This window comes from Marmota monax, unplaced genomic scaffold (genome assembly GCF_021218885.2).
Source record: "Marmota monax isolate L192 unplaced genomic scaffold, Marmota_monax_Labrador192_F-V1.1 WCK01_AAM20220418_F8-fsc00191, whole genome shotgun sequence".
In the NCBI taxonomy this organism is placed as follows: Eukaryota; Metazoa; Chordata; class Mammalia; order Rodentia; family Sciuridae; genus Marmota; species Marmota monax.
In genome coordinates, this window is record NW_026693537.1 from 272,744 (window position 1) to 286,551 (window position 13,808).

Genomic DNA, 13,808 nt, shown 5'->3' on the forward strand with positions numbered 1-13,808 from the left:
AAAGTAAATTGAAACTCTCTGGAAAAGGAGTCATTGTTCTAGAAGCCATTAAGAACATTTATAATTTATGGGAGGAAGTCAAGATATTGACACAAACAAGAGTTTGGAAGTTGATTCCAATCCTCATGGGTTACTCTAAGGGGTTCAAGACTTCAGCAGAGGAAGAAAGCCTTCTGGATCCCTCCTCTGGGCCATGTGTTAAATTATTATTTCTTAATTTTGAATAATGTATGAAGGAATTCTTAGGTTGTGAAAGAAGCATGGATGTCTTGAAACTCCAGGTATAATTTTAAAAAGAAAATTATCTTAAGTGTTTGATCCTGTTAATGCGCTTCACTTATAGTATGTTTGCCTTCATTTGAAGAGAACATTCAAAATCTAAGTTTTTGTTCTTTCTGAGTGTGAAATTCATGATGGGTGTACCTTCTGGTCAATTTCCCTCTCCCAAACCATACCTGTAATCACTTGCAATCTGATATTCTGCCTCCCCACTGGTCCAAAAGCCAGGGAGCTAAGAAACCATGGAGAAAAAACTCTGCAACTATGAGCCAAAATGAATCTTTACTCCTTTTTAAGTTGATTGTTTCAGACATTTGTCATAGCAACAGAAAGCTAACAAATACGAAGACCTTGGTTTGAACCTAGCAGACTACCCTAACAAAAAAATCCTAGGAGGAACCTTCAAGTGATATGAAGAGCACAAGACAGTAACTCAAATCCTCACAAAAAAATCCAAGAGCACCAGTATAGGTAAATACATAGGTGAATATAAAAGACAATATAAAATGCATTTTTGTTTCTTCTGATTTAAAATATAACTTCATAAAGCAAAAATCATAAAACTATTGATGTTCTTATAATATAGAAAGACATAACTGTAGAACAATAATAGCAAAAAAGGAGTAGGAAGGAAAAAGAGAAAATAAGTAAATAAAATTAGAATAAATCCTGGCTCTGTCAGTTGTATAACTTTGAGCAATTTTTTTTTTTGGCGCACCTTGAGTCTTAATGTTCTCATGACATAATTATAATATTTATCTTATCTTTTAGGAAGATGACACTAATTTTAAAAGGTTGTTGAGAGGATTAAGTAAAAACAGTGTTTCCAAAATATTTTGTACAATAATGTGCCCAGGTGTTGAATAAATGCTAAAATTGTTCCTTTTGGGTAAGGGGTACTTGGCAGTTGAGTATACCTTTTCTCTATTTTTTTATGTCAAAAAATTTTCATAGTAAGAAAAAGAGCTGATGATAGAGCAATTGCTTAACACACATGAGGCTCTGAGTTCAACCCAATTCAAGAAAAAAAGAAAAAAAAACAAATAAGCGAGAGGATGTTTATTCAGGCTTCCTTCCTTTTATAATCTTCTTTTCCCTAGCACTTCTTAATTTAACCTATAATTTTAAAGTCCTTCTGAACAACTAACAAGTGGCCTCCACAAGGATTTTCTCAGGGGTTAAAAATAGATAAAACATGAATTAGGAGCTTCCAGTCTCTACTTTGCATAGAGATATGACATGCAATTTGAAGTGTAAAAATTCAGATTAAAATAAGTAATTCTTTTTCTTTGTCTCCTGTTGTGTTCCCTTCTAAAATGGCCACCCGTAATCCATAAGCTTGAACAGTCCTTCCCCTTGAGTGTGGGTTGGATTTATGGAGTCACTCCTAAAAAACAGAATACATAAAAAGTGATGGGACTATGGCTTCTGGAATTGCCATACTATAAACCTCCGTGACTTCTGTTCTGCTGGCTTTCCACTCTCCTTTCTCCTCTCCTCACTTGCTTGCTCTGTTGAACACCTGTGCATGCTATGAGCTGTCGAATGGAGAGGCCCACAAGGCAAGGCACTGTGGGAAGCCTCCTGTCAACCACCATGTATGTGAACTTGAACTTGGAAATGGATCCATTTCCAACTGAACCTGGGGTGACTGCAGCCTGGCTGACCCCTTGATGGCAACCTCATGAGACAGCCTAAACCAGAGGCACCCTCAGCCATGCCAGATTTCCGACCTTCAGAAACTGTGAGATGATAAATGTTGCTGTTGTCACCTTAAACTGCTAAATTTTGAGTTGATTTTTTTTATACAGCAATATATATACATAAGCAACAACTCATATATATCTGCATCTCAGCAAAGGCATCCAAGCTCCTATTGTGATAGTAGGAGCAAATGTGACTCCGTTTTGTTTTATGACTTCATCCTGTAAAACAACCATGCCAAGTAGAAGAGTCATGACTGGGGCAAGATATTCTTTTCCTTTTGCTATAGAAATCTTTAAGAACACAAAACTACCTAATAGGGTATTGTTTCTGTAACTAGGGTAACCGGGCTCAGTTTCTGTAACTGGGGTGACTGGGCTATCTGTGATTGGTTAGGCTTCCTTCCGCTAGACTGCAATCTCCCGCTTCTGTAACCTGGCTTGCTTGCATTGGCTAGACCCCCTGAACATCCCTTTTGTGGTTTTCAAGCTTATAAGGAGTGCCCTTGCAATTGTTCGGGGCTGATCAGGGGAACAGCTTTATGTTCTGGTCAGCCGCCACTGGTGTGCTTCAATAAAGGCTTGATTCAATTATACGTGAGTGGTCTGGAAGTCAGTTTATGAAACCTTGGAACAAAGCTTTAACTATAACACTATCCCTGACACTATCATATAAGGTACAGAAATCAATCAGCTTGGACATGTTGCCATGAGGACCAAAGAAAAAGTCGTAATGAGATTCTTCTTTAAACTCTCCTGCACACTCTGCTCAGTGTGAGTGAATCAAAGGCAGGGATGCTGCATTGGGTAGAAGGCCCATGCCCTTCCAGTCTTGGCCAGGCTGCTGGCACTCTTGCAAAGCCACTGAGACTGGTTCCTCTTTGATATCTTTAAGGTCATTTTCACCTCTAAAATTTATATTCAGTATTTGTTCTGTATGCAGAGGACTTACTTAGGGTGACTACACCAAAAACATCCAAACACAATGGTGGGTTGTGTTGATGTGAAGCGTCTTTTTGTAATTCTGAGTTACTGATCCTGTGACCTACTAAATATGCCTTTGTTCTACTCAGATGTGGCAACAAATGCAAGTAGGTAGATTGCTTTAAAAAGTATGTGTCATCAACTATTGCTTAATACCCTGCTGCTTACTTTGGACTGAAGAAGTGCAAAGCCTCAAGGAAAATAGGAATCTTATTTTGAAAGGAGATAAGTTACAAAAGACGTATGACTTCTTAAGAATCTGAAAGGAGCCGTCTTCTCCTCCTCCTCCTCCTCCTCCTCCTTCTTCTTCTTTTTCTTCTCCTTCTTCTTTTTGTTATTCCTAATTCAATTCTCAAACCTTACCTAGTGGTGTTCAAGGCATTTCTTTGAAGAGAAAATATTTCTTACTCCCTTCAGAGATGGACAATCTTTTATTTCAAAAAAAAACAAAATATTTCCATAGCTTGTGTGCTGTATTTTAATTAATTGGACATGTTTTTGCATTAGGTATTGCTTGGGTTTGTTTTGTTTCCCACTAATTTGCTTACTGAATTCTGCTACACATAATCTTCCGAGCAACAGTCCCTAAATTATAGGGTTACATTTAACCCATTTCCATGACAAAATAAGCTGTTGTGTCAATATTTTAAATGGAAATATTTTTATATTGTTCTCTTCCATCCATTGTATTTATTTTTGAGGTGTTATTTCTCAAAATAAAAAATTTTTAAACTCTTTTTTATTATAGACAATGAGAAACATAATGGTGTGGGCCTTGTGAATGATAAGAATGTTCTAGGGTACATGCCTGGATTATAGCTAGATCATCTCACATGCCAGGATCCATGTTACAAGAATGTGGAATGAGTCATGAGTGTTTACTCTTTTCCAAAATTTGGGATCTCATTTATTGTACTTTCCTATTCCAGAGTTTGTGATCTCATTGGAATACTGAAGGAGACCATTAACTCAGAAACTTGAGGGTTGTATATTTTATGTACTTGAAAGCTAACAAGTGAGACCTGCTGCACAGTTTTATATACATATACCAATAGAACAGAAGAGCTTGGGATCAGAGACAGACTGTTATTTATGACAAAATCAGCAACCAGAACAATATCCTGTGTCAGTTCTCAAAGTCCCTACACACAGAGGATGATGCAGTGAGAATTGGATGCTAGCTGGGCAGACAGTAGGGTTCACCAGAGGAAAAGAACCCTCGAGTCCCTGGTTTATGTAGGGCTACTGGGACCTGCCTTTCCTCCCAAGAAAGAGGAAGGACTTATCTTCATGTGGAATATAAACTCTCTCTAGAGAGAAGGAGGACTCTATTGCCCTAATATCTCTGAGGAGGGCGACATCGCTAAACTTATTATCTCTAGCTTCCAAGGCCAGTTGTTCTCCAAACATCCTTGAACAGAAAATCCAAAAAGAACAAGAATGCCATGGAAAATTGTCTTCTATCAGTCAACACTAGGAACATAAAGAAAGTGCCTCTGGAAGCAATTTACCATAAACAAAAACCAGAAATCTCAGGCCTCCCTCCTAGACAAGCCCACACCTGGATATGCTGCATTCCAGTCTGATTTCTTGTATCCTAACACCACCTTAGGGTGAAGTTAAATCACAAAACCTGGTTGGACTATCAACTGACAGCCAGAAAAGACCAAGTAGACAAGAGAAAAAAAAAATCTAAATAGAAAATCCACAGGACAGAAATCAGATTACGCATTCAAAGTGGTGCTCAAGAGACAACCATTTAAAAGAACTTCTGAGGCTGAAATGGATGACACATTGCTTTCTTACAGGAGACAAGCAGAGAAGAAACCATTTAAGGTGCTGATGGACTCAAAGTTCCTAGAGTCTGAAGATGGCTCAAAGAGTCCTCAGGTTAAGCCTAAGGAGAATGGTGTTATTCGAGATAGATCCAGTGCAGATGAGAATTGATTTTGTAATGTCCAGGACCACAGACCAAATAGTCTGGTTTCTTATTACATGGACAGACAATTCTTCCAGGAGAAGCACACATCAACAGCCCCCACAACTATCACCAATTAATACACTTAATTAGCATATTTCCATTTCTCAAGGTAAAAGGACTGAAGTAAAATGGGATAGATCATTGCCAACCACCCCAGATATGGATCAATGCACAACTTGAGGGGGTTATTTGGCAAGAAGAGCTTTGAAATTGTGTTATGCAGTCAGCAACGGATCACTGAGAGTTCCTGAAAAATCAAAAGGATCTTGTCTGGGAAAGAAGCATTACCTCTGCTTTGTAGCTCAGGTACTCTCCTCTGGCATTTACAAGCTGGGCAGGAAAATAGCCAAGACAGAGTCTCTTCAGACTTTCATTTGCAGAGAAAAATGGCTCTTCAGACTTCTTGTGATATTTTGGGAACAGTAAGCTGAGTGAAATTCGGGGTCATCTAACAGGTTAATGATCCAAATCATTAAATGGGCTACACTAATCTTCCTTCCCATAAGAACCATGTCAGTCATTTGACTTGTAAAAATGAGAACACTAGGAAAGAAAAGTTGAGATGGGAGAGACAGTGGGAAGCTGGCATGTTCCTTAAACTAAAATTCATGTTCTGGCTATTTAAGAGGAAGGAGGTATAGAGGAATCTTCTTTCTCTGGCTACAAGCTATATATACAAATACTTGCACATACATATGTGCATATATGTGATACAAGTTTGCTTTCCTTGGCTTTTAGAATGCTAGATGCTAAACTAGTAAAAGATAAATTAATTTTAAAAACAAATTGAGTTTTAAATGCTAGGTTTATGGTCTACATCTCTTATAGCTAAATTATGCTTCAGATAAATATGATTGAATTAAGTTCTCTCTGTAAACCATCTCCTAATGGTCTCTTTTGTGTCTTTGATCCTTAAAAAAAAAAACTATGTTCACAAACCTGTCAAGCTTCTAACTCCTTAAGAATATTTTTTTTTCAGCACAATATTATTCCACTTCAGATTTCCCATGGGTATTGTTTAATCCTTGAGATCTGAGCCAAAGTTAAAATAGCTAGAAACAGTACTTCCAAGCTCTTACCTCTTTCTATTCCCTGTGTGCGTTCAAATCATTAACTGTTAAAAAAAATATTTCTGAACTGAAAATAAGGCTTTCCCAGATAGGCCTTGGTGACCACCTCAGGCAGAGAATTTCCACAAACAACTCAATTGAACATGAAGAACATACCATGAATAAGACGTCATTCCATTCTGGAAAACAAGTTTCTACCAACAGAAGTTGCACTCAGGCATCACTGGGTATTATAAAAGGAGGAAATCCTGTCTCTCATAAATAAAGCAGTACCCATAACTTCCATAGCTTATGCAGGGAAGTGAAAAATCTGGAAAGGAAATGTCCCTGAAATTTTGGCTTGTTTTAGTTCTACTGTATTAGAGGCAAAAATGTTAAAATGACACCAAATGACAATCACTCATGTGCAATCCTTTCCCCCTGGAGTATGGGTGGAACCTGAGAACATAATGAACTATTAGTCCTGTGATTAGGTTATGTTATACGATGCAGTGAAATTTGTTTTTTAATTGTGATTTAATAACATGAAATGTACCATCTTAACCATCTTACAGTGTCCAGTTCAGTAATGTTAGGATGTAAAAAATGTTGTGCAAAGATTTCCAGAACATTTTTTATCTCTTAAAACTGAACATCTATACCTAATTTAAGAACAATTTCCCCAGAGTCCCCTCCACAGCCCCTGGTAACCATCTTTCTACTTTCTGTCATATGAATCTGACCTCCGAGATACCTCATATAAGTGGAATCATAAAGTGATTGTCTTTTTGTGACTGGCTTATTACACTTGGCACAATAACTTCGTGTTGAGCCCTGCCATCCATGTGACAGGATTTCCTTTCTTTTTAAGTTTGAATAATATTCCATTGAATATATATAACACATTTTGTTCATCTATCTATTGATAGAAATTTGGGTTGCTTCCTCCTTTTAACTTCTGTGAATATTGCTACCATGAGTAAGGGTATGCAAATATATCTTTGAGGCCCTGATTTAAATTATGTGGGTACATACCTGGAAATTAGTTTGCTGGAACATACAGAAGTTTTTTTTTTTTTTTTAAGAGAGAGAGAAAGAGGGAGAGAGAGAGAATTTTTAATATATTTTTAGTTTTCGGCAGACACAACATCTTTATTTGTATGTGGTGCTGAGGATCGAACCCAGAGCCGCGCGCATGCCAGGCAAATGTGCTACCGCTTGAGCCACATCCCCAGCCCCATACAGAAGTTTTATTTGTAATTTTTGGAGGAACCACCATGCTGTTTGTCACAGTGATTGTACCATTCTACATTCCCACAAAACAGCACATAAGGGTTCTAATCTCACCACATCTTCACCAGTAATTTTTTACAGTAGCCATCCAAATGGACGTGAGATGGTATCTCCTAGTTTTTATTTGCATATTTTTAATGATTAGTGATGTTGACCATCTTTTCATATGCTATTGGATATTCGTATATAATCTTTGAAAAAGTATCTGTCCCAAGTTCTATTCCATGTTTTCATTGTTGTATTTATTTTGTTTTTCCTGTTATTCTGGTTTAGGAATTCTCTATACTCTGGATATTAATATCTTATAAGAAGTGATTTGCAAATACTTTCTTCCATTTCCATGGGTTGCCTTTTCACTCTAATGATTGTATCCTTTGATGCACAGAAGTTTTTCAGCTTGATATATTCTTATTTGTCTAATTTTGCTTCTGTTGCTTGTGCTTTTGTTGTCATATCCAAAAACTCCTTGCAAAATTCAATGTATGTAACTTTCCCCCTATACTTTCTTCTAGGAGTTTTGTAATCTCAGGTCTTATATTTAAGCCTTTGATACAATTTGATTTACAACTGTGTTTTTTCTTTTTTCTTTTCTTTCTTTCTTTTTTTTTTTTTTTTTTTTTTTTTTGCATGTGGTTATCCCATTTTCCTAGCACCATTTGTTGAAGAGATTGACCTTTCTACATTGAGTGGTCTTGGGACACTTGCTGAAGATCATTGGCCATACACATGAAGGCTTAGTTCTGGGATTCCTTTCTATTTCATTGGTCTATATGGACACAGTTTACTTTAAGAAAGCAAGATTATCCAGGTATATCTAACCTGATCACCTGAATTTTTTGAGAGCCATGAGTTTTCTCTGGCTACCTACAGAAGAGAAATGAGAGAGAAGCAAAGCATGAGCAAGATTTAACAAAGACATATCACTGAGAGGGAAAGGACCATGGGACTAGTACCCTCTTATGAGTTGAGAGTATTCTCTGAACAACAGGTAACAATTACAGTGAAATAAATAAATTCTTTTCACAATCTCAGTCCTGGATTGCCTGCCTCAGACATTTATAGTGAAAAATAAACATCTGTCTTTTTGAAGCCACCGTTTCTTTAAATTTCTTTTCAGATGTTACCACTTGAAGTTAAGTCTAATTCCAAACTAATAAAATATTTAAGAAAAGAAGCTATGTCCTCCCCACTCATTCTTTTACAAATAGTACAACATTCTGTACTTTAATATTACACTGCTCTGCGTTTGCAGCTTTGACTTAATAGAGCTTGTAGATCCTTCCATTTTGTACTCTTAGGAAGAAAAGGAAGTAAGAGGCACACTACAAGCCAGTGGCTAAACAGAGTTTAACAATAGGACTATTTACAAAGATCCAGGCAGGGTTAGGAGAAACTGATGAGAGATCACGATATACTCCACTGCCAGCAACCATGGAAAGCCACTAGCACACTAGGACCTGAAGATGTAAATAGAAGGACTGCTTACCAGAACCCTGGTAGGATCTGTTGCTACAGGACATGATGACCCATTAAGAGTAGGTCAGTTGACGGAAAAACACAACCACAGCCAACTGTTATCTCAGCAGGAAGGGAGCCCAGGGAATATCTTAACCCTTCTCTTCCCATTCTCCAGCCTCCTGCCAGTGCCTCCTATTGGCTGAACCCAACCAAAACATGGAGGGCAAAGTAAATTGATGTGACCCACAGACTTCAGCATCCCAAATGTCTCCTCCAGAGCCCAGTTGTGCCAGGAGGGTGAGGTAGTTTGCAGACAGTACAAAGCAAGTGCCTAGAGACAGCATGGGAAATGCATGGTTTATGGGGAAAAGCTTACAAGAGAACTTCTCCAAGAAGAGTTCAGTGGCAACAGGCTGACTGAACTCATGGTGCTTTGCCAAGCAGTATCTCCTTGCTCTCACTGTGTTTACTCCAGTGTCACTGGCTGGATAAGTGACACATACACTTTCCACAATGCCCTCAGTTCCATGCCCATTCTCACTCAGAGAAGGGTTTCATATATTAAGCTGCAGAAGCAGTGACATCATGAGCATTAGCTTGCTTATCTGACCAGCATACCAAAGAGCAACTATCCTGGTGTACATGCAAGAAAGTAGCTTTCTACAGATAACACTGACTTGCCCTCGTTCACAGTGTACGTAAAAGAAAGTCAGTGACCTTCAACATAATATGTATCTGGACTTTCTGGCCAAGGCTTGGCCTCATTGTTCCCTTAAGTTGGCTAGATTTGGGGGAACAGAAAGAGGGGATTCAGAGACATGATATTTAATGTTTCCCTTTGCTTTAGGGATGATTCATTGGGGACCAGAGCAGAAAGTTTTAGAATGAATAGAGTGAAAAACAGAAAATATCTAGCACTATCCAGAAAGTCCAGCAGAAATGTCCACCATCCTGATTATTTCTCAGCATCTATTTTCGTCCTTGGTCTAGATGAGAAATTGGTACTCTTAACACAGAGAACACACAAAGTCCTATCAGCTAACACATCTTCATAGGGTTATGTCATTCAGTCACTTCAAAACTGAATTAAATTTTAGCCAGTACATTTTTTTATTTAAAATAGCAGGAGGATCTACTGATTCATGCAATCCCTATCAAAGTTTCAAATGTTTCCATTTTTGCAAAAATGGACAAGTTAATCCTAAAATTCATATAAAAATAAAAAGAACCCCAAATAATCCTCCAAAAAATCCTGAGAAAGAAAAGCAAAGTCAGAGTACTCACATTTCCTGACTTTTAAAGCTTACTACAAAGCAAAAGTTATCAGGACTGCATGATACCAGCATAAGAATAGATAAACAGCTAGGCATGGTAGTGCACACCTGTAATTCCAGCTCAGGAGGCTGAAGCAGGGGGATTGTGAGTTCAAAGCCAGCCTCAGGAACTTAACAATACCCTAAGAAACTCAATGAGACCCTGGCTTTAAATAAAATACAATAAAGGGCTGGGGATATATCTCAGTGGTTAAGTGCCCCTGGGTTCAATCCTCAGTACCAAAAAAAAAAAAAAAAAATAGAATAGATATGCAGGTTAAAAGAATAGAATTGAAAGTCTAGAATTAAACTCCTACATTTATATTCAACTAATTTTCAACAACAGTGCCAAGTTTATTTATTGGGGAAAGAGCAGTCTTTCGAAACTGTGATGCAGGAACAACTGATATCTAAGTGAAAAGAATTAATATTTATCATTACCTCATACTATATGCAAAAATAACTCAAAATGAATCAAAAATCTTAATTAAAAACAAAAACTATAAAATTCTTAGAAGGAAACATTAGTGATTGATTGCCAGTGGAAAGGGGCAGGATAGAACTGGAAGGAATTGCTACCAGAAGTATCTTTCTGAGATGATGGAAATGTTCTGTCATTAGGGATGATGGGTGCATAATATCTAAATATTAAAAAAATAAACCTGGAAAATGATAATTTAGTTTTATTGTGCTATGTTTTATTAAAATGCTGAAAAATGTGAGCAGGGTAGGGGATGGAGTAGACAATACAAACAAACTGCTACATTCCCCAATTCTCTGTTTTGAGAACCATGACTTCTCTCTTCCATTATCCACTGCATACCACCTTAACTCTGCTAGTGCCTCAGCTGAGTGGCATTCTCCAACTGATAGGGTGATCTAAACATCTTTCACTCTCAGATCTCAGTTTGTGAAAGTTTATCTTGATTGATTCCTACAACAAATCCCCTGTTCAAACACCTTGGTTCAATTGCATACAGAACCCATTTTTTTTCAATTTAATTGATAGTGATTGCTCTGGCCTGCAGCCACCAATTTATCTCTAGATTTAATAGCATCAGCTTAAAAAATGATCAGAGAAGAAATTCCAATTTTCCACTTAACAGAAATGTCAGATTATATAGCATGGAAAAGTGTTCGTCTGTCCCTTGGGCTCCTGAATCCAATGAATCCATGACATGGGGATAGAAAGGAAAAATTCTGGGAGTGGTGAGGAATAATAATAGTGAGAAGAGCCATTTCTGCCCAAACCTGCCTCTATCTTGCTTTTGTTCTTGGATTCTGACTCCAAGGAAGACACCTCTATAGAGTCGTCACTGGATTAAGGCACATACTGCATTCTCTAGTATAGCACCTCAGTTTTCTACCATTCTTTCAAGCTGCTTCTGAGAGATGAGGCACGTGGTAAGACCGACAAATTCTGATAGCATGAGCCCATTGTTGTCCTTTTCTTCTACTAAATGTGCCTCTGGTTGGGGCAAATGTTGAGTGGGATATCATGAGAAAGGATAAAAACTTTAAAGTCAACAAATGCTGGAGTAAGCATTGTAAGAAGGAAAAGTGATTCCACAACCTGAACATGCATTTATTCATTAAGAACAAATTGCTTCCCCATTCATAATGAAAGGGCTCTTATATAATCAAGGTGTCATAAGGTGCTGGGATGATCTCTCCATGGAATGATGCCACCTTGAGAGATTTACTTTTGGCCTTTGCCATTGATGGGTTCAGGGCTCAAGCTGCGGTGGCAGCCAGATTGCCTTGGGGGGAAAGGGTTGAATCCACAGCCTACACCCCTGGTGCCATGGTTGTATGCTCTGACATTAAGCAAGCACCGGAACAACTTGGAAGAGAGGCTGACTGACATTACATTGTGGATTATCTTACCCATCTCATTCTTGAGAAATTCTTCCGTATGACCTTTGGTGAGCATTCACATGGGTCAAAATTATTTTCATATCCAATTGATCTGAACAGCTCTCCCCCAGATTTCTTTGTCCCTGATCTTTCAGTTTTGTTCTTTCCCTGATAAGCAGACCAGTGCATTAGTCACTACCCATAAATTCATATTGATCCATACATTTGGGGCATTTATCCTGCAAGGTGGACAACCAAATGTGCCACCCGAAGTTCTGTCCACTGGGAAATTTTCCCTTTACCATAGTTCACAAGCCATCTCCAAGAGAAGCTAAAGTATGGTGGCCATCTGCATCTGCTGGTACCAGTATACTATGAGGGCCCAGCATGCATCTTTTCCTCCCTGTTGACTGCTCGTGGGGAATCCACAAGTGGCCTTAAGTAAAAGTTGAAGGAGAGATAACATCTCCTTATGCCAGGCACCACGGGATCCTGAGTTACCTGAGCATGCAGTTATTTGTGCCTTCAGCCTAGTCTTGGTATTCTATTTTCATTTAACATTGGAATGCTGTTGCACATATCCATTTTATGAATCTGAGGGTCAAATAATAGCTGGTTCATGAAAGGTAATTTGGGACACAGAATTGATTAGTATCCCATGAGCAGATACTCCTTCAGTCTTTACCAAAGGACAGTAGTAAGCCAGGAAACATTCCAAAGAGGAAAAAACAATTAAAAGAGCCTGGCCTTACTCTGAGAACTTTGGGGACTGGGCTTTATTTTCCTACTGGACCTTAGCAGAGGCTTTGTTATAGTTTGAACATGGAAAGTCCCCCAAGGGCTCCTGTGTTGAAAACTTGAGCAGCAGCTGGCAGTGCTATTGGGAGGTGGTTGAAACATTAGAAAGTGGTGCCTAGCTGGCAGAAGTACATCATTGGAGGTGAGCCCTTGAAGAATATTTTGGAACCCAGACCACTACTACTGCTACCACTACTACCACTACTACTACTACTACTACTTCCTCCTCCTCCTCCTCTTCTTCTTCTTCTTCTTCTTCTTCTTCTTCTTCTTCTTCTTCTTCTTCTTCTTCTTCTTCTTCTTCTTCTTCTTCTCTCTCTCTTTGCCTTCTAATCACCATGAGGTAAGCACTTTTAAAAGTCTGCTACATTCTCCTGACCCTGATGTTTTCCCTCACCACAAACCCAAAGTGATGAGGCCAAGCAACCATGGACTAAAACCTCTGAAACCATGATACAAAATAAACCTTTCCTCCTTTTAAGTTGTTTAACTCAGGTATTTTGTCACAGTGACCAAACACTTGCTAACATAGGCTCTATGCAGCATCTCTGTCTGATATAGACACTGGCAAAGTCTCCAAGTCTGCTGGCCTAGAAGGCACCAAGTTGCAGGGCATTTTGAATCACATCCTTGACTTGCTATAAAGTTTTGTCACTAGGCACTACTCATAACTGACACAATACATGGGTCAGAGTAGCACACTCAAATGTGGATCATGTTGCCTCCAAAATCAAGAGGTCCATCAAGCCTTGGGCCTCTTTTTGTCAGGGTACAAGGTATAAAGTTAAGCAGCTCATCTCTCATTTTTGGGAGCCTATCTGAACATGCCCACAGTCCACTAGATGTCCATAGAAACTTCCCCACTGCAGCAGGTTTTTTTTTCTTTTTTCTCATTCTCTGGTAAGTACATGTTTTATTGTGGCATCCAGATACTGGCTACCTTCCACTCACCAATCTGGTTAATGATCCTACTAACACAGGAGACCAATGTGATGCCCTGTGGGACATCAAGATGGTCAAGTTCTCTCTGGATTATGTTGTAACAGAAGTAGAGTCAACATAGCCCTGAGGTCGAACAGTAATGGCACTATTC